This window comes from Pongo pygmaeus, chromosome 6 (genome assembly GCF_028885625.2).
Source record: "Pongo pygmaeus isolate AG05252 chromosome 6, NHGRI_mPonPyg2-v2.0_pri, whole genome shotgun sequence".
Taxonomy (NCBI): domain Eukaryota; kingdom Metazoa; phylum Chordata; class Mammalia; order Primates; family Hominidae; genus Pongo; species Pongo pygmaeus.
In genome coordinates, this window is record NC_072379.2 from 124,195,945 (window position 1) to 124,220,324 (window position 24,380).

At 37.9% G+C, this 24,380-nt stretch overlaps 1 long non-coding RNA gene across 1 annotated transcript in view; it reads right to left on the bottom strand.

Annotated features, from left to right (window-relative positions):
• Window positions 1-6,012, bottom strand: part of LOC129041449 (uncharacterized) — a 30,060-nt gene extending 24,048 nt beyond the window's left edge. Inside the window, exons 1-2 of the long non-coding RNA XR_008503886.1 lie at window positions 5,871-6,012; window positions 3,891-4,077 (exon numbers count right to left, since the gene is read on the bottom strand). This is a non-coding gene — a long non-coding RNA (uncharacterized LOC129041449). The remainder of the gene's footprint in view (window positions 1-3,890; window positions 4,078-5,870) is intronic.
• Between the last annotated feature and the right edge of the window lie 18,368 nt (window positions 6,013-24,380).

Sequence of the window (24,380 nt, forward strand, 5' to 3'; positions counted from 1 at the left end):
ACTGAATTTTAATACCTAGGATAGTATATTTATCTGATACAAGATGGTTATTTGCTGTCTCTGGATTTAAGGCAACAGACAGCTGACTATACATCAGATACAGTAGAATTACAAATATCAGAATATAAAAAAGAGTTCAAATAATAATGTATTGCTTCAATCAAATTCAGTTTTATTTACCCAAGAAGACTTTGATAAGTATTAACTGATTATTCTCATATTATTTAAAAAAATCATTTGGATATATCAATATAGATAACTCTAACGTTGAAAGGCAGGGTAGAAAAGTTTATACTAGACACCAATTCTTTTTTTTTGTTGTTGTTGTTGTTGAGACAGAATCTCTCTCTGTCGCCCAGGCTGGAGTGCAGTGGTGCGATCTCGGCTCACTGCAACCTCCGCTTCCTGGGTTCCAGCAATTCTCCCTGCCTCAGCCTCCCGAATAGCTGGGATTACAGGCGCCCACCACCACGCCCAGCTAATTTTTGTATTTTAAGTAGAGATGGTGTTTCCCCATGTTGGCCAGGCTGGTCTCGAACTTCTAACCTCAGGTGATCTGCCCGCCTTGGTCTCCCAAAGTGCTGGGATTACAGGCATGAGCCACCATGCCTGGCCATAACATACTAATATTTTACTGTTATTTCCTCTTTAAAAGATAATAATGTCAATCTGGGACTCATGCTATTTTTTTCAAAATATATGTTGTTGGATCATCAATAGAATCCAATGAACCAGTTATAGAGTATCCAGAATTCAAACTCTTTCAACAAAAGTGGCATATAATATAGATATAAAATGTAAATAACATACATATAAACAATATACATAGTGTTATATATAAAGGGTAGCTCAATGAATAAATGAGTTACTAAATAACATTTTTTCTATGTCAGTATAAAAGATCGTATAGTATTTTGCTGATGGCAGAGAAAGTATCATCACGGGATTTCAAGAGTAAACTAATCTGTGTTAGACATGCATCACTTTCTACTTTCTTGACTAGTTATTCCTGTGAAAATGTGCTGACTCCTTCAAATCCAGTAGAGAAATGCACACAAGGAGAGTCGTTATTTACATGTGGTGAAGGCTTAAATGCTAGATGATATCAGACTCAGTCCCTTGTGATGAACCTTAAAAAGTCAGTGGTCTTCACTGATGTCCAGTTAAAATGTTAGTGTCCAAGGATCAAAAGTACTCAGACATGAGTTTTAGCAGTTTTTGGCAATTGTTTCAATACTGACAAAAATTCTATGTGAGGACGGGTGCAGTGGCTCACGCCTGTAATCCCAGCACTTTGGGAGGCCGAGGCGGGCGGATCACAAGGTCAGGAGATCGAGCCCACCCTGGATAACACGGTGAAACCCCGTCTCTACTAAAAATAAAAAAAAAAATTAGCTGGGCGTGGTGACGGGTGCCTGTAGTCCCAGCCACTTGGGAGGCTGAGGCAGGAGAATGGTGTGAACCCAGAAGGTGGAGCTTGCAGTGAGCCAAGATCGTGCCACGGCGCTCCAGCCTGGGTGACAGAGCGAGACTCCGTCTCAAAAAAAAAAGTCTATGTGTGACAAAGAGAATGATATAAGGAACAACGGCATGATAAACTACTTCAGTTTTTATAAAACTACTGTCCACACCATTGGCATTAACTTCATATTCAATTTGTGTATGCAGCCTTTTTGTGCCAAGATGGAGAACCTGGCTGAGAAGATATGTACCTATAAAAAGTCCACTTAGAGGCAACACTTTACATTGACTACAAAGAGAAAGAACAATGAGCAGTTAAAGAACATTAGTTTTGGGGAAAACAGGACTGTGTTTGTTCCTTTTTGTTCCTTTTATTTAATTAGACGACTATCAAATTATCTTGGTAACTAAAAAATAATAGTCAATCTGACAGGAAAGAAAATTAATGCTGATGGTAGAATTATGCTAAACAGCATTCAAATACGCTCTAATGGAAAGGTGTCTCGGTTCAGCTGACCTTCATATTTTTACCAGTACAGAGGAAGCATACAAAGTTTAAGCTGCAATTTGCCCTGACTAGTTATAATTTACGTGTATCTTGGTTATGTTTAGCTAATATTATAATTCATTGCACACAGGATTCCCATTTATCTGGGACCCATCTCTAAACTGATATTTTGAGTTGATAGTTTTGAATTAATTGCCTGATATTTCTCAGGCATCATGATATAATATAATCAGAAGGCTTGTGCTGATTCTTGAATTTACTAGCAGCCAAACTTGGAAATGTCTCTATTTCTTAGTGTCTTAGTTCTCTCAGCTGTTATATGTGAATAATTTGCATTGCATTCCCTGAAGATAAAATATCATAATAGATGGAGAAATGGTTTTTACACTGCAAAGTGATGTACAAATATGTGGTCCTATCATCATCATCAACCTGCTAACATAAGCAGGTCATTTCAGTCACTCAGTGGCTAAACAGAACTGTCTCCTCTTTTCTTATATTGCTGATAAACTCTCATGCATCGTGGATATTTTCAGGAGTGTCACCTGTCGTGCATAGGATGTGGCCAGGTGTGGTCTAAGGGATCATCTCTGTGGTTGGAATCAATAAGGCAGAGAATAGAAGCAGTCCCAAGTTTCCCGTCATACCATGGAGTGTGAGATTCATTCCAATACTACTTCCACCTGTGGATCTCTTCATATAGAAGATGTTCAAAGAACGGATCTGCACAGGAGAAAATAAATAGGCTGTTTGGCTTAGAGAATTTCTATTAAATGATGTTGCTTGCTAACAGAGTGTCTGGGAAAGCAAGGTAACCTGCACCTGTTGATCAAGGGACAGCTGAGAAACAAAGTCCTTGGGATGCTACATGCCAAAGGGAGGGCACCACTGATCCTATGAAAAACCGAGTTTGGTTTGCTCTCTAGCTGAGAAAATAAGTCTCCTGAAATCCAGCTAGCCCTTTGTTTAAGGAACACGGAGTGAGCCCCTAAGATCTTACTCAAACAGTCCTGATTCTTGTATGATACAAACTCACTATTCTCTAAGAAGAGACTATTTTACTCCTTAATCCACCAAAACTGGGCCTGTAGGAAAGCATCTCTATCTTCTGCATCCTGCCAAGTTGTGTCAATTCTACCTCCTTTGTAAGAGGTAGTTTGGCATATAGAGTAAGAGTGTTAGAGTGCATGTGCTCTGGATCCAGACTGCTGTGGCTCAAACCCAGCTCTTCTGCTTGTTATTCTGTCATCTTCATCATGTTACTGTCTCTGGGCCTCAGGTTACTCACTTGCAAAGTACAAATAACAGAAATACCTATCTTATAGATTTTTACATATATCAAATGATATAAAAGATTTGGAGCACTGAGGAGAACACCTCCTATATATTAAGAACTCAATAAAAGTTGCTATCTTTATGGACTTATACAAATTTGATCACTAAGCATTTAAGGTCTTAAAAAGCAACACTTGCTGACTGAGGTAGGAACTTTCCGTTTATTGATTATATAGATTGATTCCTTACACTGTGCCAAGCATTTAATCCTCAAACGATTTTATGTATATTTTATTTGCAGGTAAGAAATTTGAAGCCCTGAACAACCTTTTGAGGCTACAAGGCACTCACTCAGTAGACGAAGGAGATCTCAGGATCATCTGACTCCAAAGTACTGGCTTGCTTTCTTATTCTATGTTCAGAAGCTCTGTTCTTCCTTCAGTTTTCTGTTTCATTTCCCAATGAGAATGATTTTAAAGCATGTTAGTTTTTATGTGCATGCCCAGAGGCACTCTAGCAGAGACACAATTACCCAGAAAAAGATGCACATGTCTTCTTTATAATCCTCATATATCTATAAAGAAAAAAATCCTTACAAATACACATATATATTCCAATCTTTACAATTCCAATAGTAGATACTCACATAGAGATAGAAGAAGGTATTCTTCCATTCACTAATATGGACATGCACATAAGCATATTAGAAGGTGTCTGTGGGCCAGGTGCGGTGGCTCATTTCTGTAATCCCAGCACTGAGAGGCAAAGGTGGGAGGATCACTTTCAGCCCAGGAGTTTGAGACCAACCCAGGCAACATGGTGAAATGCCAGCTCTACAAACAAACAACCAAACAAAAAAACAGATGTGGTGGCAGATGCCTGTGGTCTCAGTTACTCAGGAGGCTGTGGTGGGAGGATCATTTGAGCCCAGTAGGTAAAGGCTGCAGTGCAGTGAACTGTGATCATGTGACAGACTCCAGCCTGGCTGACAGAGTGAGACCCTGCCTCAAAAAAAAAAATAAATAAAAAAGAAAAGAAAAGAAAGAAAAAAAAAAGACTTGGTGTGAGGAGAACTGGCAGATAAAGCAAGAGGTGATCATAGTATGTGAGATTATGCAACTCGAACTTAGCTATTTAGACTCATATGTCATGAAAAATTAGTTTTGAATCTAGTGTGCTGCTTGAGTGTTGAGAGAAGTAGCTGACGAATAACTAAAATGAGTAAGCATAAAAATTGGCTTCTGGGAGAGAGTATGGAGGAGTTCCGTGGAGGACAGTGGGGAAGAAGAACAAACATTGCTTCCTGATCTGTGAAGGTGCCAGAAGTTAAACAACAACAACAACAACAAAAACAAGACCCCAGAAAACAGAATCAAGTCTACAATAACAAAAAAAGCTCAAGTCTATGGGCAGATACGGTCTGACCTGGAGTCTAGGTGTGTGCAATGTGACTTCTTTGAGTGAGTTTTTGACTTGGGGTGAGGAGAAGGGAAATGTGGGAAAGGGTACAGCACCTCTATGTGACAAGTGGTGTGTGAACCATTCTAGCAACTCCAGTCCAGCAGAACACAGGGTTTGCTAGCCTTAGGATCAGTGAAACAGATACAGCTGTAGGAATTCAGCACCTGCAGTAATGATAACAGAAATTATCCCTCCTTATAACCAGCATCCTTGCAGAACTAACATGACAGCTTATTTGGTGCTGCATTCCAATACATATGAGACCCAGAGAATGATAGCTTTTAGAAAAATATAAGGACTTTCTGTGACCCACAATATCAACCACTGAATCAAAGTAAATGAAGGGCTGGATTGGGTTGGGATTCCTGGAGCCCAGATACAAAGTAAGGCATTTTAAATTTGCTTGGACACTGACTATACATCCAGGCTTTTGTAGCCTGAGGGACCAATTTTTATAAACACACTGCACAATATGGTCATAAATATTCTTTACAATACATATATATCTACTTGAGCCAAGGGTCAGAGGAGTCTTCTACTACAATTTAGAAATCATCCATGAAGTGCTGATAATGTAGGTCTACATCAGAGTCCTGAGAAGACAGATAAAACTACATTTCAATATGATTGATTTCCTTTATAATCCTGTGTATTTAATTTAATACAGCTAAAATCAATATTGTGAGACAGGGTCAATAGGCTTTGCCCAACTATCACAAGGTAATAGCAATAAATATGTGAACACAGGAAGAGAAATTGGCAGCTATTGCAGATGCAATTCAAACCTCAGAAATCCAGAAGTGATAGGTAGGACAGGATCCACGACCATGGTAGACACGTCCCATGGTAACATAGCTCCCTTTAAAATGATGGCTGACCCCCACTATAAATATAAACATCTTCTCTATTATTCTTTCAAATAATCCATATGCTATGCTTACATTTATATCTCCTGAGGCTCTCTTTTGTGAAACGAATATTCTATTTATTTCAAATAAAACTCTTTTAAAATTGTCACATTATTTATGCTAGCATATCCACTTATTAGATTTGTAATAGCTCTCCAGAGATGGTCACAAACATGCATGAGATTAATTTAAGCATCTACTATTTTTCACACATGTCAAAATAAGTTATATCGGGGAAAATAATGCATATTTCTTACCTGATTAGAATTTTCAGGATCGTATATCATCTTCAGTGGGTACTAATTGCTACTAACTGGCATTTGATTGAAGTGGTGAAAAGGTGGATTCATTCTGTTTCACTAATTAATTCAAGTCGGATTTTGCCCAAGTCTTATAAGCCAAATATCCAGTAATAAGGGAATGATTAATTGAGTCTCAGCACATCCATATGACAGAATAATGTGAAGCCATTAAAATGGTATTTTAGAAGAATGCTTAGTAAAATTGGGAAATGCTTATAGTAAATTTGCTATTACTACATGCAGAATAAATTCTACATTCATCATTCTGGACTCTAAGGTCCTACATAATCTGTCCCCTGCTTAACTCTACTTCCTATCTTACCCATCTGTCTCCTTCCGTATCACAATTTATCCACACTGGTCTTTGTTTTACTTTTAGAACATACCCTGACTTTTCTGCTGTCAGAACTTCACATTAGCTGTTCCCCATGCCTGGAACGCACCTCCCTACGTCTTCACCTGAATGATGCCTTCTTTTCACCGAAAAGGTCCTTTCGTAACCACTATATTTAGTATAGTGATATACACTGAAACCACCTGGAAAATCTAGTATAATTTACCTATCTCAAGACTCTTGACTTTGTCACATGTGCAAAATCCCTTTTTAGATGGAATATAACATATTTACAGGTTGTGAGAATTAAGCCATGAACATCTTAATTGGGTGGGGGAAGTTATTATTCTGCCTACTATGTTTCTGTATCATCAATCAGATCAATTCAATGGGGAGCTTATTTCTTTTAATTTTATGCTGTCATTTCCTCATCTGTAAAAGGTAATAAGAGTTCTACAACAACTTAGGTTTGTTCTGAAGAGTAAATGCTTTGAAGGTTCTGGCACATATGAGATACTTAAGAAGCTATTACTATTGCAGTGAATAATATAATTTTACAAATACCCTCATGGAGTTAAAAATTACACCACCCACATATATTGATGGAAAGTGGTAGGACTTGTGAGGCAATATATGATAATTTAATAAGATATAATACCATAGTAATTTATTCTAGATACATATATACCCAAATTATGAATGATATAGTTTTTGAATTACCATTGAAGAGTCATTAATATTTTAGCAACTCTAGAAGAAAATGATAAACACGTTTTTTGGAACATTATCTTATTCTCCCATCTTTGACAAGGTAAAGATATCTACATTTGCATATTTTCAGTCTACTTTATTTCTCTACGATCAAGAAGATTCTTCTGTTTTTCTATTGTGATTCTATATCCTCATCCACATCTAGTGAGTACCTGCTTTGTGTCAGCTGTGCCTTTGGGCTTTTTGTAATGTAGATTATTTTTTTTTGTAAGATGGAGTCTCACTCTGTCACCCAGGCTGAAATGCAGTGGCTTGATCTTGGCTTACTGCAACCTCCGCCTCTTGGGTTCAAGTGATTCTCTTGCCTCAGCTTCCTGAGTAGCTGGGGTTACAGGTGCCTGCCACCACACCTGGCTAATTTTTGTATTTTTAGTAGAGACGGTTTTCACCATGCTGACCAGGCTGGTCTTGAACTCCTGACCTCAAGTGATGTACCCACCTAAGCTTCCCAAAGTGCTGAGATTACAGGTGTTAGCCACTGCACCTGGCCTGTGATGTAGTTTTAAGATAACAAATAGAAATAGAAACAAGGAGAGCATAATGAATTTAGGAAAACAAATAGAAAGAGACACACCCATCTGGGTGCAGTGGCTCATGTCTGTAATCCCAGCATTTTGGGAGGCCGAAGTGGGCTGATCATGAGGTCAGAGGTTCAAGACCAGCCTGCACAACAGAGTAAAAACCCATCTCTACTAAAAATACAAAAATTAGCTGGGCATGGTGGCATGTGCCTGTAGTCCCAGCTACTTGGGAGGCTGAGGCAGTAGAATTGTTTGAACCAGGGAGACGGGGGGTTGCAGTGAGCCAACTGCACTCCAGACTGGGCAGCAGAGCAAGACTCCATTTAAAAGAAAGAAAGAAAGACACAAACACATAAATTGAGCATCATTGAAAAGGGCCTGCATACTCAAAAAAGAGTAGAAAGAATTGTGGCTAAAAAAAAAAAAAAACAGTAGGAATTCAGAGTTGTAGTCAGGTTGTGGGGGAGAGATTTTAAGGAAATCGGTTGTGATTCAAGGGAAAGATATTGCTAATGACAGAAGTATAACATTTGGTAAAGATGTTCAGAACAAAGAGAATATGTTTCTTACCCTTTGACATTATTTGAGAGATGACAGTAAACAGCAATTTTTTTTTCATTACTTTCAGTTGCTAGATTTTATTTTGTTCCATCCAACTCCATGCTTGGGCTGGCATGTGGGGCTTCGTTTTTGTTTGAATTATACATCATCCAGTGGATACGTTATATTCTCTTCAAGTCTCATAAACCTATTGCATGTCATTCATACTCATCAAACCATTTACAGTCCATCTGTCTTCTCCTCCAGCAATCTTTATCATTCCCTATACCTTTTTTCTCTACAGAGAGACTGACCCTTCCTCTGTTTAAGTTCACTTTTTCCAACTGTTCAGAAATATTAATCTCACCTTCAGTCTACAAACATGTCCTCTAAACACGCAGCCATGTTTCTTTGTAAGCAGCTACCCTCATTTTCTCCCTTCTATAAACAAACTTTGTTAGAGAACCTACAAAACCACTTATTTTCTTTCATTTCCTATTTTCTAGTAAACTCACTTGGATATTATTTCTGTTTTTAATATGATAGACATGCACCTGCAATCATTAAATCCAGTGATTGCCTTTTATTTAGTTAGACTGCTGTATAGAATGATAACATTGATCATGGTTTTCTTACTTCACTGTAACACATTATTTTATTACCCACCCTTCAGCTCACTGATCATTGTCTTTCTGGCTTTCTTCTAGCTGTGTCCCAATAGTTGGTGCATCCCATGGTTTCACCTTTGCTCCTTAACTCATATGGACATGATTTGTGTGTGCTATTATTCTCTTATGCAGATTTTCTTAACAGCAATGGACATTCTTAAATAAGCAAAACTAAAAAGGCCAAAGTAAATTTGTCCCTAAAGTTTCCTGTGTTTCCTGTTTCATTAAATGAAGCCAATGACATTATTATTCATCGAGGTGTCCAAACACAAAAGCTCAAACATTTTTGAAATGCCTTCCTTCAACCTCATATCAGTTGGTTACCAAATCATTCTTATTATTCTGCCTATGTTAAACATGAAATTCCTTTCCTCCACTCCATAGCTCTATCAGTGCAGGCTTCTTTTCCCAATTATGATGTCTCATCCTCTATGTCTTCCTTTCCACAGATTTGAGCACAATATTCTCTACTTTAACACTTATTTCAAATATTGGACAGAAAAGAATGATACATAAGACCTTTACAATATGGCCACTGATATGGATTAAATGTTTGTGTCCCCCTTTTCCCAATTTTTATGTTGTGGTCCTAATCCCCAGTGTGATAATGTTTGAAGGTGGGACCTTGGAGAGGTTGGTTGGATTTGGATGAAGTCATGGGGATAGTGCTCCTGTAATGGGATTGGTGCCTTTATAAGTGGATGAGGAGACCAGAACTCTCTCTGGGAGATGTGAGGATGTAGTGAGAAGGTGACTGTGTATAAGCCAGGAAGTGGGCCCTTAGCAGAACCTGACCATTCTGGCACCCTGATCTTGGTCTTCCAGTCTCCATACCAGTGAGAAATAAATATTCGTTGTTTAAGTTACCCAGTCTATGGTATCTTATTATATCAGCCTGAGAAAATTAATACAACCACAAATTCCTTTTCTTAATTTGCCAAGCCACATCTCATTTTTAAATATACTAACTTATTTTTTAAACATATGCAGAGCTGAGGGGTACCACTATTCAAATATCATTAAAAAGCTTTCTAAAGGCACACAAACACATGAGTTCAGGCAGTGTACCACAACTGTAAGTGTTGGAAAGAAGCTCTAACGGACAAAGCACTTGAGCACAGGCAGTAGCAAGAGGCTGGCTGAATCTGTGACACTCCAGAGGCATGGTCGTAAACGTTTGACAGCACTAATAGTGGCTCAGAAAGGGCTAATCACTGGCAACAGTGGAAAAAAAATAGTTACTCCACATTTTTACAACTGACATTGCTATTTCTGAAACCTTCCTCTTCTTTCCCTTTCTCTATGTTGTAATAGGAATTCAGGTATTGACATGTCTCAAGTATGATTAATAAGCAATTCATGCAAGAAATATTCTATGAATATGAAAAATATTTGAGGGCAAAGAGTGATTACTTTTGTTCCCATTAGTCTTGTAATGACAGCCTGTTCTGACATAAATTAGCTCTGGCTAGTCTCAACCGAAATATTTTCAGGTACAGTTCATCTGAAGTTTTAAGTTATTCTCAAATAGATAATATCATCTATAGTAGCATGCTCAAATACCGTAATACTCATTGTGTGGGGGAGCAACTAAAACTGAAGATGATTCAGGTGAATATATTGCTTGGCTTTAGAAACTGTAACTGCAAAATGGATTCTTAAGAATGGGAGTCTAGTAAAGGAAACAAGAGAATGAACACTGACAAATAAGAGATGCATAGTGGCAGAAAGAATTAGAAGTCATAATGATACTTGTAGAAAAGGAAATTAGAGCAGAAAAAAAAAAGTAACCCTGGCAACAAAAAGAACTGTAAACATTTTTAGAGATAGGAAGAAAGAGAAAAAAAATCATGGTAACTGAAAAAAAAAAAGGTCCTTTACATTAGAGGAGTGTATTTTTCGCTAACATATTTACTCACACACACACTTAGAATAGGAAATCTATCCAACAATTTCAGCAAAAGACAACAAATTCTTTTAAGAAAGCCAAAAAGTAAAATAAAAAAATTCTGATTAATCTTCTTGGAAAAAGTATTCTAATATCAAAATTTTATTATTTTTTCTTTTTTACTAAAAAAACCTCTAGAGTTAGAAGTTAACCTTTAATTGCATAGTGTCATTTTACATTCAGCATTACATAATTTGAATAGTCTTACTCAACATTCAGCATTACATAATTTGAATAGTCTTACTCAATTTTATAAGCTGACAATTATAAGGAGTTTGCTTTTAAATGGCCTCAGGCTTTAACTAGGCTAGGATCCTCTTTGGTTTGGAAAGCACAACATCCCACTGAGCATTACCCAGGAATCTGATCATTATTTCAAAAAAAAAAAATCTCATTTTTATGGCCAGAGAGAATCAGATAGGAGAATTTCTGCATGAAAATGTAATTTTATCATCCAAACTGATGAGGTGGAGGGGGAAAATGTTATAACCATTTGAAAGACAGTTTGGTTGTGTGTTATATGAAGCTGAACACAGACTTACCATACAATCCAGAAATCATACTCCTAGTTATCTACTCAATACCCAAGAAAGGGTGCAACTGAGCCGAAAGATGTAGAAGAATAAATGTGAAAACAGAATCGTGTCAACTATATTAAATTCCTAACATATATCCAGTGCATTTAAAAAACTCTCACAAATGAAATCCTGACACCAGATGCCTCCACTGGTGTATTCTTCCATTTATTTCTGAATAAATTACACCGATCTTAAACAAACTCTTCTGAATTATAGGAAAATGTCTCTTTTTTTATGAGGTCACCACAATCTTGATTATAAAATCTGACAAGGATATCACCCACTCTGTAATTACAAAACAGTTTCTCTCATGATATAGTTATAAAAATCCTAAACAAGATAACAAAGCAAACTCACAGAATGATTTAACATAAAAAATATGTCAATGCTATTTATCATAACTACAAAAAGATTAAAAACAATTATCTCAAAATAATTTTTTAAGATACCTTTGCTGAATTCAATACCCATTCATAATTTAAAAACAATTAATAGTACGTTAGGTGTACAAAGAATTGTCTTTTATGAAATAAAGACTATCTGCAAAAATCTAAGAGCATTCATATTTTGATGATAAAATATTAAAACTTTCTTCCCTTCTGCCCTGTTTCTTTTTCCACTACTTCAGATAGTGCACAAAGGAAAAATTCACCTCTATCATTACTTTTGCTCTACATCTCACTATGGGGTTTAGCCAGGACAATATAACGAAAGAAACAAAAACAAAAACAAAATAGAGAAAAGAAAAAGAAAAACAAAAGTAGAAATCATGTACATAGAAAAGGAGAAAGAAAATTCTTATAATTTGCCTATCAATGTTTATATAGTTAGAAAATAAAAAAATCTATGAATTATAATGAATTTAATAAGATTGCTTTACATACTGTTTTGGACAGTGCTTACAGATGCTTTACTAAGAAAGGTGAAAACAGTGAATACACAGATAGAACTCTGTGTCAGCATTTGGCAGCATTTAGCTGTCATGAGACTTCCTGAAGGTAAGACTTAAATCAGTAGTTCATGTAAACTGTGCTTGTGTGCAATGTTAATGCCACCCATCTCACTGCCATGTGAGTGCAACATAATACTTTACAGGGCTGACAGGACTGGAGTGCGTTCTCGTATTTTCAAATTAATGTTAATTCTATCTCACTTTAAATGTAGACATTTTATCACCAGCTTTTGTATCAGCAAGGGAGATTCTAGTCTTGGCAATAGCCTCAAGTCTGACTTCAACATTACCCAAATAGTGGTGATGTTCACTCTTCTCAGCAAATGAAACTTTCATCTGTTTTTAAAGCAATCTACAGGATATTTATCTCTCAGTTCCTTCATCAAAAAGAGCTCCCAAGAGGTGGTAAAAATTATTTTCGCACTATCACAGTGAGATTTAATGACATTTTAAATAAATAACAATATCCTGTTTACACATAATAAAGTATTACATTTATAGTGTTTTGGCTTAGATTTATAAAAATGCACTAAATCAGTGATGAAAATCAGGATTTATAATTGTTCTATTATTATTTCTGAAACTATTTATGGTAGGAAACGTTAGTGACTGCTGCTGGCACTGTGGTAGCAGAAAGTTAATGATTCTCTTGTCTTTTAGTGGAGTTAGACTGTAGTTCATATGTAAAACAATACCTCCAGGCTGTGCTTTAAATGCTGAGTTCATTTATCTCTCATCAGTTAGGTAAATGAGATGCGGAAGTGGCTCCTGGTTTCTAAATAACTTTTTATACACTACTGAAAGCCTTAAAGGGTACTAAAATGCTTTCTCTTGTTAATAAAATTTCACTCATATAATCCATTCCTTAGTCTAGGAGACTCTTTTTTTTTTTTAAGCTTCCAGGCAGGCTGCTGATTTCACACTTATTATGCCAATGTTTGTAAGTTCATTTTTATTACAGATTTACTTGTTTATATGACGATATTTTCAAAATATATTTACCATAGTTATGTAAAGTGTTAACATTAGGGGTAGCTGAGTGAAAGCTATGCTGTCTTTTCAACTCTTTGGTAAATCTGAAATTATTTGAAAAGAAAAGATCTAAAAAATTACACACCATAATACTCTCCTTTTATCCCCCAAAATAAGAATATAGTTCTAATCAGCATATTTTGTACTTATTTTATTATTATAATGTGGAATGCTTTTAAATTTACATGTCATGCATGTGTGACTAGCATAAGTTTTTAAATGTATATTCAAGAAGTTTATAAAGATTGCCACAAAAATAATGCCTAGTAAGTAGTTACAGCCCAAACATTCCAACTGCCACTCTACATTTCTTTCTCACACATCACTATCAATACTATGATAGTTGAAGACCAAAAATAAATATCATTGAGTGAGTGTCTCTGTGTAATCTATAGTACGATCCTCAAAGGCCACCCTTATTGTGCTGGAGAGAGCACAATGTCTTTCATTCACAGAAAGAAAATTAACTTTATTGCTGTCCCTAAACCTTTTAGTGTTTCCTATTCCACAGACAAAAACTCTCAGGCACAGCAGAATTATTTTCTCTCCTTCACTTAGATAAATTCTAAGGACAAAGGAAATACTTACGAAATTGTTTTTGGATAGATCAGTGTGTGAGTATAAGTGATTGAGCTATACATTCAGAAAAAAGTAAGACACAATTTCATATTTAAGACCTCATCTCTGTGTGGAGGTTTTGATCCTTAATTTTGTGTGGCTTGGGCCATAGGAGGCTCCAGATATTTGGCTGAGCATTATTCTCGGTGTGTGGGTGAGGGTGAAGGTGTTTCTGGATAGGATTAACATTTGAATTGGTAGACTGAGTAAAGCAGATTACCCTCCCACACGTGTGTGGCCCTCATGCAATCCACTGAAGGCGTTAATAGAAGAAAAAGTCTGAGAAAGGAGAATTTGTTCTGTGAACCCCAAATATCTGAGACAGGTCTCAGTTAACTTAGATTGTTTATTTTGCCAAGATTGAAGATGCGTGCCTGTAACACAGGCTCAGCAGGTCCTGATGACATGTGCCCAGGGTGGTCAGAGCACAGCTTGGTTTTATACACTTGAGGGAGACATGAAACATCAATTAAAAGATGTAAGATGAACATTGGTTCAGTCTGGAAAGCTGGGACAACTCAAAGCAAAGGGGGGACAACTCATAGCAGGGAGGGGGCTTCCAGGTCATAGGTAGATAAGGGAGAAATGGTTGCATTCTTTTGAGTTTCTGATTAGCCTCTCCAAAGGAGGCAATCAACCATGCATTTATCTCAGTGAGAGGATGGGTGACTTTGAATAGAATGGGAGGCAGGTTTGCCCTAAGCAGTTCCCAGCTTGACTTTTCCCTTTTGCTTAGTGATTTTGGGGTCCCAAGATTTATTTTCCTTTCATAGTTCTCTCTGCCTGACTATCTTCAAGCGGTGACAATAGTCTTCTCTTGCTATCAAACTCAGGATCAGACTTAGACTCAGACTGGAATTCACACCGTCAGCTTTCCTTGTCTCAGACCTTTAGGCTCCAGACTAGTACGATGGCATTGGCTCTCCTGAGCCTTCAGATTGCTGATCTCAAGTTGTGGGACTTAAGTCTCCATAACTGCATAAGCCAATTCCTTATTAAAAAAAAAATCTGAGTGTATGTGTATGCATGCGTGTGTGTGTGTGTGTGTGAGAGAGACAAGATGTACATAGATAGGTGTGTGTGTGTGTTTCTATGTGTGTATATATATTTATATGATTCTATTCCTCTGGAGAACCCAGACCAATACTGAGATGATTCATAATTAAGTTTAAATTAAAATAACTCTGAGCTTTTTTGGTATGTCATTTATGTCAGGCCTCTGAGCCTAAGCCAAGCCATCGCATCCCCTGTGACTTGCACGTATATGCCTAGATGGCCTGAGGTAACTGAAGAATCATAAAAGAAGTAAAAATGCCCTGCCCCACCTTAACTGATGACATTCCACTACAAAAGAAGTGTAAATGTCCGGTCCTTGTCTTAACTGATGACGTTCCACCAAAAAAGAAGTGAAAATGGCTGGTCCTTGCCTTAAGTGATGACATTACCTTGTGAAAGTCCTTTTCCTGGCTCATCCTGGCTTAAAAATCTCCCCCACTGAGCACTTTGCGACCCCCACTCTGCCCGCCAGAGAACAACCCCCCTTTGACTGTAATTTTCCTTTATCTACCCAAATCCTATAAAACGGCCCCACCCTTATCTCCCTTCACTGACTCTCTTTTCGGACTCAGCCTGCCTGCACCCAGGTGATTAAAAGCTTTATTGCTCACACAAAGCCTGTTTCTTCTTTGCTTCACAAAGCGCGTCTCTTCACATGAACGCGCATGAAAATTTAAACGTATTCGAATGCTATGGGTCTAAGATTGCTTTGGATTTTAAACCAAGGATGAATTCCAATTTGGTCTTTGTTATGCTTTTCTTTGGAAAGGTGTTATGCCATTGAGTCAGTTAAAAGTGAAATTTACTCATAATCCTTGGTCAAGGGTTTTATAACCCTCCCATCTTTGAATTACTTATAACTTACTTTAGAATTATTGCTCATCCTCTTCCCCTTCTTTTACATTGTCCATGCTCCTCATATAACATAGCTATAATTAATGAGTTTTACCAAGTCTGTTTCTTTAGTCTGTAAATCCAGGGTGGCATATATTTCCATATAGCATCTAGTGTTCTAAAAATGCTTGTCCAGGCAATTGGGTTCCCACCTCAGCCATCCTGTTCCTTCATGGGATTCTGAAGTTCTCATGTCTATAATTTACCATCATTTCAATTATAGTAAGTACTGGTGGAATCACCTGACTTTTCTTATCTCCTTGCCTAAACATCCTTCTCAGGAATTAAAGCACCACAGGCCTGAGCTGAAGCCCAGAATCCAGAGCTAATCTGAGTGGGGTAGATGAACCTGTATCAGTAAGACATGAAATTAGAAACTAATGGCAGACAGGAAACTATGGGCTCTTGGACCAAGAGGGACCTTCAAAAATGGCAAAACTAAATCAAAGATGAAGACACGGGATAAAAATTAAAAGCTGGCTTGGGTACAGCTACAGAGGACTTGCAATGATGTTCAGTGAGATTGATCGGAAAGCATCAGGGGTGCATAAGAAGCTCATTCATTGAGAGATTCCCTGACAAAGGAATCCTCTCATAAGACACTTGGGCTTTTACCCATGAACAGTGGAAGAAGAGATAAAGTCTGGCTTTGAAAACAATTTTATTAAACACTGACCCTTCTAATATACCCAACAAGGCCTAATTGTGCATTAAATCTAACTTGCAGAATGTTTTGTTCTTCAGAAGCCGCAACATAAAGCAGTGAACGTAAGTAAAATTTCAGGACAAGCAGTATCAAAAGTGTACAGGTGTATATAGAACTTTTTCATGGTTTTCCTTGGTTAAATATTAAGAAAAAAAACCAAGAGTTATATATCCTTAAGCAGACAGTTTCTTTGACAATATATTTTAATTAGTACAAGAATGGTAGAATATAATAAATACAGAAGATAATTTAGGCATAGAAACATGTTAAGTGTATCTAAAACTAATATTTATGAATTATTAATTTAGTAAAATTTGTCATTGTGTTTAGGAATATTAAGCCATATTAAGTAGTATATCTTAATTTAAAGTTATTCACACATTCCAATAAGTATGAAGAGTTAGAAGAATATTGTTTAAAAATATAGATGGCAAAGATACTAAAGTTGCACCATTACTGTAGTTTTGGAATACAGAATAGGAAAACAGCAATGTGAAATAGTAGAGTTTATTTCAATGTTTTAAAGTCCTGCAATCTTCATTATGTAGCTATTAAAAAGCAATTTTTTGTTCATATTACTTTGACCATATCACCTTAGGCTTTCCAAGGGTGTTTTCCTGCCAAGAAACAAATTAAGCATTTATTAGAGGGTCACTAAGGCATCATTACAGGAGTAATTGCTCACTATAGATTCTTGCCATTAGTTCATTTATTACTCTCTCTGTCTCTTACAAGCTTTATAGAATCATGGATTTTTAATAAGTCTTGCACTCTGTGGTGATCTCAGGTTTGGTGTTGCTCATATAATTTGTTTCCTTTTTGATTCTGACAGCTTGTTGTTTACAAAATGATAAGTTCTTCCTGTAAGAAAGTCCATAAAATTGCCTGAAAGATGCTATAAAATTGCTAACACTGTAGAATATGAATGATTAACAATACTAATTCTTTGTCTTTTTTGTGACAATTACCTTCCTTCTTTTCTTTATCATCTTATGATTTCCAAATTATAGGTAGATTATGTAGCTTTATAGTAAATCACAAGGCCATTCATAGGCTTATTCTGGAAAGTTTCTATACTTTCCATGGTATACCAATGTGGAAACTGTCCAACATGGAACTCTCTCTACCCCTCACCAAAGGCCATGCCACTGTGGCTCAGACAAGTGCTTGGGAATTCCAGTGGGACAGACACTAATGGTACTGACCCTAAAATAAAAACCACAAAATAACTAATTTCCTGATGCACCATTATGTTCCCTTTTCACTTTTCTGAAAAGAAAACTCACTGACTTTGCTTTCACATATAAGGTTATTATGCAACTAATTTTTATATGAAAATGATCTCCTTATGAGATAGTTCAGCATCTTTTCATACAGATGTAAATAAATGTGGTAAAACTATAGTTTACACTCTCATTTTCTAAAGCATTAGCACTACTGCATAATAAGCAGTGTCATTTTATAAAATAATCCAAGCATAGACAGAGTAATGGTTTTATCATTAAGATTCTGTATCATACAGTATGAAGAAACTCTGTTGTTGTGTTTTGCATTTCAGAACATCACACAGTTGAATATTGGTGGTATGCAGTTATGAATAATACCTAAAGTTTCTCTTAAAAAGTCTGCTTCTCATTTTCAACGAAAAAACTAAATGTATGAGTATCACAACTTTCATTCAAATAATGTATGTGGTAGACATGATTGCTGTCCATATCAGTTATGTCTGGGCCTTCTTCCCTGCCACCTTGCAATTGGGAAGCTGTCTGACCTAGGTTGCTTTGGACAGTAAAATGTGAACAGAAGTGACTTGTATCATTTATGAACTGAGATTTTTGAACCAGCAATAATCCACTACATTTTTTTTTCTCTGCCACAGTGATATAGTTTATCTATGTCCCTACCCAAATTTCATCTTGAACTATATTCCCATCATCTCCACAGGTCGTGGGAGGGACCTGGTGGGAGGTAATTTAATCATGGGGGTGGTTACCTTCATGCTGTTCTCGTAATATGAGTGAGTTTTCACAAGATCTGTTGGTTTTACAAGGGGTATTTCCCGCTTTGCTCGGCACTTCTCCTTCATGCCATCATGTGAAGAAGGCCATGTTTCCTTCCCGTTCCACCATGATTGTAAGTTTCCTGAGGCCTCCCTCAGCCATGCTGAACTGTAAGTCAATTAAACCTCTTTCCTCTGTACATTATCCAGTCTCTGGTATGTCTTTATTAGCAGCATGAGAACGAAATGATACACAGAGTACCCACAAAATATTCCAGAAAATATCTTCTTGTTTTCTCAGCCTAGGTCCCAAAATAAGAATGACTTAGAGAAGAGCCCTTAGCTAACCTGCATAGGACATAAAATTTGAGTAAAAAACTAACCTTCAGTGCTTCCATCATTAAGTTGTTTGTTGTGCATCTTAACCTAGTATAAATGAATGTTCCCATAAGGGGAAACACTTAAATATGTGGTATTTGTTTAGGGTCTGACTTGTAGATAGTGAATAAATAATGATTGGATGTTAGAAAGCAAGCAATCTATGCTATGTAATGGTGAAAATGTTGGTAACATTGTTGCTATGATAGCTTGGAAGGCAGGTCAATTACTAATGAACCTGCAGCTTTGAGGGAAGAAGTTGGGATGTGCAGGGTTAGGAGCATATGTTGGTTGCTATTGGCTATATTTGGCGATGTATTAAAAGGAAGAGATGAAAGGAGGAAATAATTGATCAGTTTGCAACTAGAAATGAAAGAGAATAGAGAAAAATCACAAAATTAGGGACCTGCGAGGTTGCAAAAGGTAGATGCTTCTCCATTACCGAGTAAATAAAGTAAAATAAAAGTGATAGAAGATATTCAAAATAATTTGAAAAAATGAGATGTCACTGAATATTGGATATTATTTCAATATGAATGAAATTAAGAGTAACATATTTCAAAATAATACAAAATAAAATAAAATATTATAAAAAATTTGAGCACGGAAGTCTATTTGAACCTCAGCCTTTCTGCTCAGATCCAATTAATGTTAGAAGTACAATATTGGTACTTAAAAACGTTAAATGGATTAAAGTGGTGTGTATTAGGTCCATTCAACTGGACAAAATAGCACAGGGAAAAAAAAGGCCAAAGGTTTAGTTTCCCACTGTATTCGTTTTCTATTGCTGTGGTAACAAACTACTACAAACTTAATGGCTTAAAACAGCACAAATGTATTATTTTACATTTCTCTTGGTCAGAAGTATAGCATTGATCTTATTGGATAAAATCAAGGTACCAATGTGTCCGGAATTGTTGGGTTCTTCGTCTCACTGACTTCAAGAATGAAGCCGCGGACCCTCGTGGTGAGTGTTACAGTTCTTAAAGGTGGTGTGTCCGGAGTTTGTTCCTTCTGATGCTCGGATGCGTTCGGAGTTTCTTCCTTCTTGTGGGTTCATGGTCTTGCTGGCTCAGGAGTGAAGCTGCAGACCTTCCCGGTGAGTGTTACAGCTCATAAAGGCAATGTGGACCCAAAGAGTGAGCAGCAGAAGGATTTATTGCAAAGAGCAAAAGAACAAAACTTCCACAGTGTGGAAGGGGACCCGAGTGGGTTGCCACTGCTGGCTCGGGCAGCCTTTTTTTATTCTCTTATCTGGCCCCACCCACTTCCTGCTGATTAGTAGAGCCCAGTGGTCTGTTTTGACAGGCAGCTGATTGGTGCGTTTACAATCCCTGAGCTGGACACAAAGGCTCTCCACCTCCCCACCAGAATAGCTAGATACAGAGTGTGGACACAAAGGTTCTCCAAGTCCCCGCCAGAGTAGCTAGATAAAGAGTGTGGATTGGTGCATTTGCAAACCCTAAGCTAGACACAGGGTGCTGATTGGTGTGTTTACAAACCTTGAGCTAGAGACAGAGTGCTGAGTGGTGTATTTACAATCCCTTAGCTAGACATAAAGGTTCTCCAAGTCCCCACAAGAGTAGCTAGATACAGAGTGTCGACTGGTACATTCAGAAACCCTGAGCTAGACATAGGGTGCTGATTGGTGCATTTACAATCCTTTAGCTAGACATAAAGGTTCTGCAAGTCCCCACCGGACTGAGGAGCCCCAGTGGCTTCACCCAGTGGATCCCGCACCTGGGCCGCAGGTGGAGCTGCCTGCCAGTCCCACGCGGTGCGCCCGCATTCCTCAGCCCTTGGGTGGTCATGGGACTGGGCGCCATGGAGCAGAGGGGGCACTCGTAGGGGAGGCTCCTGCGGCACAGGAACCCACGGAGCGGGTGGGAAGCTCAGGCATGGGGGGCTGCAGGTCCTGAGCCCTGCCCCGTGGGGAGGCAGCTAAGGCCTGGCGAGAAATCCAGCACAGGGCCGGTGGGCCAGCACTGCTGGGGGACTCAGCACACCGTCCGCAGCCGCTGGCCCGGGTGCTAAGCCCCTCATTGCCCAGGGCCGGCAGGGCCCACCAGCTGCTCCGAGTGTGGGGTCTCCCGAGCCCACGCCCACCCGGAACTCGCGCTGGCCCACAAGCACCGTGCGCAGCCCTGGTTCCCACCCCGGCCTCTCCCTCCACACCTCCTCGCAAGCTGAGGGAGCCGGCTCTGGCCTTGGCCAGCCCAGAAAGGGGCTCCCACAGTGCAGCGGCGGGCTGAAGGGCTCCTCAAGTGCTGCCAAAGTGGGAGCCCAGGCAGAGGAAGTGCCCAGAGCGAGCGAGGGCTGTGAGGACTGCCAGCACGCTGTCACCTCTCACCAGCAGAACTGTTTCTTTTAGAGGCTCTAGAGGAGAATCTATATCCTGACTTTTCCAGCTTTTAGAAGCTGACCAAATTCCTTGGTTCATTGTCCTCTTTTTAAAAACCAACAATGGCCAGTTAGGTCTTTCTCAGGGTCCTGACTTCTGCTTCTGTTCTCACATCTTTTTCTCTGACTCTGCCTATCCTGCCTTTGTTTTACTTTTGCAGATCCTTGTGATTACAGTGGTCCACCTGAATTATCCAGGACAGTCTTTCTGCCACAAGATCCTTAATCACATATACAAAGTCCCTTCTGTTATGTAAGGTAACATAATCAGAGGTTCATGGAATTAAGATGTGGATGTCTTTGGGAAGTCATTATTCTGCCTATCTTAGTGAATAAATGATGAATGGATGTTGGAAAACATGCCATCTATCTTACGTAGTGGTGAAAATGTTGGTGAAGTTTTTGCTATGATAACAAAACAGGTCAGTATCTAATGAATTTGTAGCCCTAGGGGAAGAGTTTGCAATTTGCAGCATTAGGATCCCCTTGTATCCAAAGTTTCATGTCCAATCTACATGCAAAATACATTCACCTTATTTAGTCCAATATTCTCAAAAGTCTCAACTAATTACAGAATCAACTAAAAGTTAAAAAAAAAAAACTCATCTAAATTTTGTTAGCTCAAAGTTTCAGATCTCATTACCTAAATCATTTAACTCAGGTATGGGTGAGAATCTGGGTAAAATCCATCCACAGGGAAAATGTTCCTTTATCTTTAGACTTATGAAACTAGGAAACAAGATTCCCGCTCCTAAAATACAATGATGGGACAGGAATAAGACACAAGTTATAGACATTCACATTAAAAAAGGAAGACAAGGGAAGAATAAAGGAGTCACCAATTCCAATTTCAAAATCTCAGATGGAAAACTCCATTGAATTTAAAGGCCTGAGAATAATCCTGAGACTAGTGGTCTTTCCTCATAATTGTCCTTCTTTTTTCATGAAGGACGGCACAGTAGGTTAGTAGTTTTACCAGCCTGTTTCCTGCTCTTAGAATTTTGGAAGTCAACACCTTTTTTCATTACTTCATCTTTCTATTCCTTTCAGTAAAATCTGGCTATGTTTCTAGTGAGCCTGTTCTATTATACTCCTCAAAATTCTTCCAGCCTATGTTCATTGCCCAATTCCAAAGCCATATCTACAGGTTAGGTATTTTTACAGCAGCAACCCTCTTCTTGTATGAAAATTGGTTTTCATTTCCTATTGGATCAAATGTAAGTTTTACTTTTAGTTTTTTAAGGATTCTCCATATTGTCTTCTGTAGTGGTTGTACTAGCTTACATTCCCACCAGCAGTGTAAAAGTGTTTCCTAAAAAGGAAATATGAAGGATGTGGTAAAAAACCACATGCATTATAGCATCTATTATTTTCTGATTTTTAAATTATGGCCATTCTTGCAGGAGTAAGGTGGTATCTTATTGTGGTTTCAATTTGCATTTCCTTGATAATTAGTGATGTTGAGCATTTTTTCATATATTTGTGGGCCGTTTGTATATCTTTTTTTTTTTTTTTTTGAGAATTCTCTATTCCTGTCCTTTGCCCACTTCTTAATAGTATTATTTGCTTTGTTCTTCTGGGTTTGTTTGAGTTCCTCGTATATTCTGGATATTAGTCCTCTATCAGATGCATAGTTTATGACTATTTTCTCCCATTCTGTGGGTTGTCTGTTTACTCTGCTTATTGTTTCTTTTGTTGTGCAAGCTTTTTAGTTGAATTAAGTCCCATTTATTTATCTTTGTTTTTGTTGCACTTGCTTTTTGGTCATGAATTCTTTGATGAAGCCAATGTCTATGAGAGTTTTTCTGATGTTATCTTCTAGAGTTTTTATGCTTTCAGGTCTTAGATTTAAGTCTTTGATGCATCTTGAGTTGATTTTTGTGTAAGGTGAGAGGTGAGGATCCAGATTCATTCTTCTACATGTGGCTTGCCAATTATCCCAGCAGCATTTGATGAATAGGATGCCCTTTCCACCACTTTATGTTTTTGTTTGCTTTGTCAAAGATCAGTTGCCTATAAGTATTTGGGTTTATTTATGGGTTCTGTATTTTTTCCATTGGACTATGTGCTGATATTTATACCAGTACTCTGCTGTTTTGGTAACTATAGCCGTGTAGTATAGTTTGAAGTTGGGCAGTGTAATGCCTCCAGATTTGTTCTTTTTGCTTAGTTTTGCTTTGGCTATGAGGGATCTTTTTTGGTTCCATATCAATTTTAGGATTTTTTTTTCTAGTTCTGTGAAGAATGATGATGGCATTTGGCAAATCAGAAAGGAGGAATTACCTAAAGGTCAGAGCCAGGGCATAAGAGTCTGGGGAGGCCTTCAGTGGAGAAGAATTAGGGCCTAATAATGATACATTTCATAATCTAGTGTAGAGGATCTTGCATAGTATGCAAATAGGTTATAGATTCTCTATGCATAAGTAACTGCTGCTTCTTCCATCATTTTTCTATCAAATGGAATATTTACTGTGAGTTTCCTTTTGATGCTTCATCATCATATATTAAGAGCATTGGAAGCAGACAAATTGGATTTTAAGTTTATAGATTTCTGTACCAAGAGGAATGGCAACCAAATCAAATGAAGACACAGCCAGTCATCATGCTCAGGCATTAGACTTTGTGCCTGATGCAGAGATTAAGTAGAATTTTTGGTTTTTCTTTATGTTCTGAAGTGTAGAAAGGAGCATAAACTGCATATTTGGCAACCCAGAGGGTAAATTGTTATAGTCTCTGATGCTGCCTGAAAACACTTCTGCTTCTTTTCCTTGGCAAATTGATAGGCTTGCACTTGCTTTTTACTTTGAATTTGGGAATGGTCGTATTTCTTGATTTGACCAGAAAAATGTTAATGCAGGGAGAACATGAGTCACTTCCAGATGGACGTTTATCCAAGTTATCACGCACTAGACTCTCTCTTCCTTCTGAGATGGAAATGATTTTCCAGGTAGCAGCTGTTTTATCACTCTGGGTTCAAGAGTGAGGGTAGCTTGGTGCAAGTGCCCCTAGCTAACTTATACTGGACATGAGGTATGAACAAAAATGAGCAGGAAAGAAAACTTTGTGGCTT